The following is a 7,790-nucleotide window of genomic DNA, read 5'->3' as shown; positions in this document are numbered from 1 at the left end:
GCCCCAGCCCCTTCCCTGCCGTTCTCCCCGTGGTGTGCATGCAGTTGCTGCCGACAAGAAGCCAGGATGGGGCTCCAGACCCTATCGCAGCCGCTTTCAACCTTGTGGCTGCCTGCTGTGAGCAGCCCAAGCTCCATGGAAAGTAGCCAGGCATGTGACAAGCCGTGCTGTGAGCAGCAGAGACTTCATGGCAGGTGGCAGGGGCCTTCCCTAACCCCAGGGTGCTTGCAGCAGGCAGCTATGACATTGCAAGCAGCTGTACTGTGGTCTGGAGCTCCAGCACAGCTTGTTGCTGGCAGCAGCTGCACGTGCACCTAGGGAAGCACAGCGGGGAAGGGGCTGGGGCTGCGCTAGCACAACAAGGATCAGGCTCCTTGTGGCTCTGCTGCCATCTGCCCCAGAACACCAACATCTTCCAATCCGGGTTGCAGGGGTTTTTTGCCACTTGGCCCCAAAAGTTGCCAACCTCTGCCTCAAGCTGCTGTTAACTGGGCAAATGAGTAATCTCTATTATTAAGAGTAGAGTCAAGCAGCAAAGCTAAGTGGCTGCAAGAGGGCAGCTTACAGAGAAGGAGTCTTGGCTGCAAGACAGTGTAAAGGGTAGTTGTTGCTTGCCAGGGAAAAAGCTAGCAGAGCTAAGTGGCTGTAAATCAGTAAGCCTAAAGTTAGCAGATTAGAAGCATCTGGGTCCTATTGCAAGGGAGAAGGGGTCTGGTGATCAGAAGGAGGAGTCAGTAAGTAAATACTGTATGTATATTGGTTCTCGTCTTGCAAGGAAAAAGGGATCTGCAGAGAGACTCACACAGAACTAAGAAGCTTGTTTCATGGTAGTGTATGTTTAGGTTTATAATCATGAGGCTTGGAAGTGGCTGAAGGGGAGGAAGGAGACTAAAATGGGTGTCAGTGAAGTACCCTGCATTGTGAACTGTGGGTTTAGGGCCTGGTAGATCAAGATAGGATCAGGGTGTCTGATGCAAAGAGAATATGGGAGAGTAAGGTGGTTGAAGCCTGTAGGAAAGAGCAGTGCCTTGTCAAGGTAGGGACTGACCTGATAATGAACAAGGCAGGGAGAAGCACCCAAAGCTCACTCTGGGATTCTGAGGGCAGCCTCCCCAAATTTATAATGTGGTACCTTCAAAAAGTGTGGCAGGCCACAGGGCAGTGGCCTGGGAGACTAGAGTGGTTTGCCAAAATCATTGTAGCCACCAAGGGAGTGACACAGCTGCTCCCAGGGGCAGGTCCTGTCATGCTCCCGTAAAGAAGAGAGAGAACATCATCTCTCTTCCTGCAGAAAGCAGGATGCAGATCAATGGCTTGAAGCTGCAGCAAATCAGATTTAGATTAGATACCAGGAAAACCTTCTTCATGGTTAGAATAGTGAGACAGTGGAACAGACTGCCTAAGGAATGTGTGGACCCTCCATCACTGGAGGTGCTCAAGAAGAGGTTGGATGAGTATTGGTCAAGGATGATCTAGAAGTAACTATGCCTGTGCTCTGCTATAGGCGTCTTCCATACTGGTTGCCACATCAGGCTGGGGAGGAATTTTTTCCCCCTAAAATGTTACTACACAGGTCAGGGATTGTTTTTAGCTTTGTCAGAAGCATTGGGTGTTGGTTGCAGCCACGGGTGGGGATTTTATACTAAGGTTGCTACATGACAGGGGTTGTTTTTTAACTTCCTCAGAAACATTGGGTGTTGGCTGCAACCAATACTGGGGATTTTTATTTAGGTATGCCAGTAATCCTACTGGGACTGAAATCTGCAGATTCATAGATGTTAGGGGCTGGAAGGGACCTCATGAGATCATCGGGTCCAGCCCCACTGCACTTAGGCAGGAAAGACTGCTGAGGTCAGATGACCCCAGCAAGGTGTGTGTCAAGACATTTTTTTTAAAGATCTCTGGGGTAGGTGATTGTACTGCCTCTGTTCCAAACCCTAGGCACTCAAATCATCATAAAGAAGTTTTTCCTTGTGTCCAATCTGAAGTGATCTGCAAGCAGTTTGTGTCTATTGTTTCTTGTCTTCCTCTGTGGTGCCTTGGTGAACAGATTTTCCCTCAGGCCCTGATGTACACCCCTTATATACTTATAGGCTGCCACCAAGTTTCCTCTAAGTCTTCTTTTCTCCAGGCTGAAAAATCCCATGTATTTCAGCCTCTCCTTGTATCCCCTGCTCTCCAGGGCTAGGGACAGACATTCAAAAAACTTGAGCCTGAATTGATTCAATCTTTGAAGATTAGTCTAACCTGACTAGGTTGAACTAGTTTCATAGATTTCATAGGTTTTTAGGGTCAGAAGGGACCTTAGTAGATCATCGAGTCTGACCCCCTGCCTGGGCAGGAAAGAGCGCTGGGGTCAGATGACCCCAGCTAGGTGCTTGTCCAGTCTCCTCTTAAGGACCTCCAAGGCAAGGGAGAGCACCACCTCCCTTAGAAGCCCATTCCAGATTTTGGCAACCCTCACCATAAATCATTTTTTCCTAATGTCTAATCTAAATCTGCTCTCTGTCAGTTTATGGCTGTTGTTCCTAGTAACCCCATGGGGCACCCTGGTAAACAGAGTGTCCTCCCAATGAATTTGTAGACGGCCAGTTCCTTCCTAGCTGCTTCTGGAGTCCTTTGCATAAATTCCCCTCTTTCTCCCCCATGCACCTGAAGGACACAGGCTCAACTTGCCTCTTGAAAGCAGCTCTGGAATAATAGAGTCAACATGCACATATGCTAGTACCATGTTCCTTTCTGAGGGTACTGCAAGACCCCAATTAACTTCCAGACCTTTCAAGTAAAAATGGCGGAAGCAAACACACATTTGAGAGTGAGGCTACCAATGCAGTGTGCATCTCATACTGGACACCACTGACCATTTTTATGTGCAATTTCCAAAGAATCCACTCTGGTGGCACAACCCCATGCAGAATCAAATATTTATGTATCTGCCACATCTCCATTCTCTTTTGAGCTTAACATATCTGAGTTTGGATATATCCATTCCTGGCAACTAATGCCATGGGTGACAACCTGGAACTGTTGGCAGGAACTGAAGAATCAATTTCCCTCCAGTAAGATACTTATTCACTAGCTATTTCACCTTTTCACCTGCACCATCACTTCTGCCATGTCCCCTATCAAGTCCTTCAATACCTTATTTGCTTGAGATAACTCAGGTTCTGCCTCTCACCAAAACTGGAAAGACACTGTCTCTGGACGGGGGAAATTTAGGCACATGCCTGCAGTGGCTTAGCCTAGAAGCTGGGGGCATGGTGGGGGGGGGTGCTAGAGCAGCCCTCCCTTCCTTTCTGCAAGGAGCTGAGCTGAGGGGGACATGGCCAGGCCCTGCAGTACTCCCTCATTAGGAATGTCTGCCTGGTCGGTCCCAGGCTTTTTCCTGCTGGCTGCACAAGGGGCGGGAGTGTTGTCAGCCTCCAGCCCTGGGCTAGCACCCTGAGGCAAGGGGGTGAATGCAGTGCATGCATCTGTTGATGATATGGAGCTTTTCAATCTCCCTCCCTGCTTTGTCATACTGTCCGCAGTAAAAGGACAGGCAAGTAAGCCATCTGATGGGCTGATAACAGTCTTTATCACCCAGTTAGCAAAACAATAGCCTCTTTCCACATCACTTCAAACTTCTTAAACAGCTTACTGGCTGACCTGTTGATTAGCTCCAAAAGCCCTAAGCAGTCACTGTTCTGTCTGCCTGTTCCAGTGAAATTGGAGAGGAACGCACACAGACACCTCTCAGCATTAGCTAGCATACCACATGCTAGCTATGGTCCATGCTGTGGCAGTGAGGAGGAAGGGATCTCTGCTTAAGCAGTGAGTGGTGAGGGAGGGGCAAGGGGAGCACAGGGAAGCCAGCAGACACTGCTGTGCCTGCAAGTCTGTGCCAAGCTCCAGCCAGGGAGGAGAGGGGAGGAGTCCGCCCTGTTGTGGAGCAAAGAGCCCCGCCCAGCCCAGAGCGTATACTGGGATGCTGGGGGACTCTGATTTAATTTAAACCAGCAAGGGGTCTGGGACAGACATTGCATAAACCAGTTTGAGCCAGATCAGTTAAGTCTGATACTACATTTGACCAGGTTTATCTCAAAATGGTTTCAGCCATTTTCAAACTGGTTTATGGGCACTGAAACACCTGTTCTGTTACAGGTTTAAACCAGGTTCTGATAATTTAAACCGGTTTATGTGTAATGTCTGTCCCTAGCCCAGACCTCTAATCATGTGTGTGGCCCTCCTTTGGACTCTCTGAAGCTTTTCCATATTCTTCCTGACGTGCAGTACCCAGAACTAGATGCAGTACACCAGCTGCAGTCTCACCAAAGCCGAGTAGAGCAGGAGGATGACATCCTTAGTCTTGCCTGAGATGTATCGGTAGATGCATGCCAATGTTTGATTCGCTCCGCCAGCTATGGCATTGCATTGGTGGTTCATGTTCATTCTGTGGTTTATCATGACCCCCAGGTCTCTTTCAGTTGTGGTGCTGGCAAGTGTAGCACTGCCAAGCCTGTAAGTGTGTTGCAGACTATTCCTCCCCAGATGGAGCACTTTACATTTCTCCATGTTAAACATCATCAGCTATAATCTGCTCATCTCGCAAGCCTGTGCAGGTCAGCCTGTATCCCCAATCTGTCTTGGAGCGTGACTGCACTCCCTCATAATTTGGTGTCATCTGTGAACTTTGCCAGTACACTTTTAACATCCAAATCATTGAACATGTTGAAAAGCACTTTCTGGAGACTTCTGGCTAAACGGTCTTGCCCCTCTGCTCAGGGGCAGGCTTATTGCCACATTTGGGGTCAGGAAGAACTTTCACCCTATATTGGCATGGACTGTTGGGGTTTTTGCTCCCCCCTGTAGCAGAGGGCCTGGCCCTCTTCCTTGGCTCTCTCAGGCATCCTCTAACAACGATTGCAATAGCAGGACACTGGCTGTTGTTATCCCCTGTTTTAACCTGTGACAGGTTAGGGTGCTCTCTCTTGTGGTTGTTTGACAGGATTGCCTATGTAGTTTTAGTAATAGATTAGACAAGGACTTGTATGGGAGTTTGGATAAGAATGATTCTGTTCTGGACAGTGGGTTGGACTAGTCGACCTTCAGAGGTCATGTCTAGCTTCACTTTTTTGTGGTTTTGTGAATTTAAATACTTTGGAAACCAGGAAGGAAAGCAACATAGACAGTAGTACTTGAGATACTTTTTGTCTTGGATGTATCCATTACTTTCTCTTCCAACAAATTGTCTATCAGTCTTCCTTTGGTATAAATTAAACTAGTCACACAAAGTCATTTATTTCTTTTTCTGCTGGTCTTTAATGACTTCTCACTCCTTGTCCTAATTTCTCAGGATTGTTAATGGTTACCTGTGCCATCCCCTACAAAGAGCCCAACCCTGCTTGTCACAGTGTCTGATTTGTGGAAGTCTTGATTGTGTTTAGCTCATCTTTGTACTGTTCCACCTCCATTTTCTGCCATTTAGAAGTGAAACATCTTGATCATTGTATGTCTCTAACTGCTGCCTATGCTTATCACAGAAACTCTCCATCCAAGGTGCCTTTGAGGACAGGGGCTCTTGAACCTCTTGTTTAGTGTGAACCTGAAATAAGAGCGTTTATCAAAGCAGCAGTTCAGTATGCTAATGTTTCCTGTAGCTTCAACAACAGCTAGAGAGAATGCACTTCCTCTTGATGGTGTGATAGGTGTGTGGAATGCAATAACTAAAATCGGGGTTTGGCCAGGATGTTGAGCCTGATTCTGCTATTCTAGTGGAGCACAGCTGACTTGCTAATGAGCACAGGTGGTCAGGAACCTCATTTTTACGTCTCAACTGTAAGAAGGCACTTCCTGTAGGAAGCACCCCACGATTGCCTGGCTGATGCACAGAGTACAGTGGAACAATGCTGGCTACTGAATTGCCAGTGTAACTTGGAACGTTACCCAACCCAGTGCTGTATCTTAGGAAGACTGACATGATCACTGCCAGAGTTGGATTTCCTTCTGAACAGTATAATCTCTGGATAGGAAAGTTGCTTCTGATAAATTTGTCAGGTTCCAGACCTGTATGACAGCCTTAATTATTGACTTGCTGCTTATACTGCCCTTGAAATTTGAACGAGAGTGCACAAATGGAGATCCAGAAAACTGATCTTCCTAAGATGAAACCTAATGAGACAGAGCTAAGTGCTAAGGATTTATTTCCATTTTGTCACAGGCATGGTTAGTTACTGTGAAACTTTGGTCCTTGTGTTCATATATCCAAAACAGTAAATATAAATTTCACTGCAACATAGTTTTGGTTTGGGTTAGGTATGAAAATGTATTTGATATTTGTGGCATTATTGACCTCAACTGGTTTTTATTTTTAATTAGGAATTTGAATTGCCATATTTTAATGCATATAACATACCCCTGAATATAATACACACCTTGTTTTTGAAAGTCATGTTATTTTCCTAGGCTTTTGGGTTGGGGCTTGAGCCAGATATATAAAGTTGATGCTAAACTTGGTGTTGGTGTTAAACTTGGACCTGGCTCTTATTACCATTGTCCAGGGCCTAGTAGAAGGGTTCCATTTACATTATGCAAAATATGTATCAGTAAAAATACATGTCAGTGAAAAAGGTTGGTTGCCAGTAAAAATCTTACAGATTGTCAGTAAAAAGCATTTATTGGGTTGGTAACCCTAGGCATTGACAGACACACAGCTCCCCTGTTTAACTCATGGTGCTTTACAGAAAGTCCCATGAGTTAGATCAACCCTCCTGACCTGACAGTGGTTCACTTTCGGATCAGGAGGGTGGGAGATTGAGCTCCACTTTGGAGCGGATCCAGGTGAGGAGTAGAATGTCTGCAACTTCTCTCCCCTAGCTCTACCGTCTGCTCCCAGTCCTGATGTTATCTGAATGATGGGAGTGGGAGAAGGAGCTTGGGCTGGGGTTTGCCCAGTCTTTACTGGAGTGGGACGAGGTGGATTGGAGCCTTTCAAGGCACACCAGTCATACAGACAGCACTGGTGCCAGGGCTGGGCTGCATCAAACCCAACTGTGCAAGCACACAGAAGTTAACAAAGGCACTCCACTTTGGAGTGCTCATTTGAACCCTCATATAATGAGGATGGAGTCGTTGCTCGATCTGGGACTTTTAAAGTGCTCTACAACTATGCTCTTCTGGTAGGGCATGGCTATATAGTGCTTTCAAGGGGCCAATTGCACAACAAGTGTAACTTTTGACTGTGTTCCCTGTTTAGGACTGTATCTGAGGTATATCTGAACTGTGCAATTCCAGTGATAGTCACCCAATAGCACTAATACAGATAAACCATCAGTCAAACGGCATTTACAGATTTTTTTAAAGACTGGATTCTGTGCTTCAGTCTAAATAGAATTGTTTCTTTCTAAACTGCAACCGATGGCTTGTAAGAACGACTTTGGATCTGAGTTCTGCCACAGAAATATTGAATAAACATTGCAAGTATGACCACAAAAAGAAAAAATGATGTTAAGGATGCCACAATTTTTCTGAGAATGAACATGAAATCTAGTTCCTTCCAATCTATCACAATAAAAATCGACTCTATAATCTTTTAACCATTTGCAGCTTTTATAGTTTACTGTTGGCTTATAAAGAAAGACGTTTGTTTTTTTTTTTCCCCCCTCATCATGTAAGTTTGGATAGCGTTACTGTGGCTAACCTCTGAATGTGTCATAGGAACAGAACATTCCAGTTACCATAGGGCAGAGTTATTTCTAATTGTAGCTAGAGGATCAGCTGAATACAGTTTTTATATATATATATATATATAT

The sequence above is a fragment of the Gavialis gangeticus genome, unplaced genomic scaffold (genome assembly GCF_001723915.1).
Source record: "Gavialis gangeticus isolate Ggan-Ray unplaced genomic scaffold, GavGan_comp1, whole genome shotgun sequence".
NCBI classification, from domain to species: domain Eukaryota; kingdom Metazoa; phylum Chordata; order Crocodylia; family Gavialidae; genus Gavialis; species Gavialis gangeticus.
Note: the sequence above shows the minus strand (reverse complement) of the source record.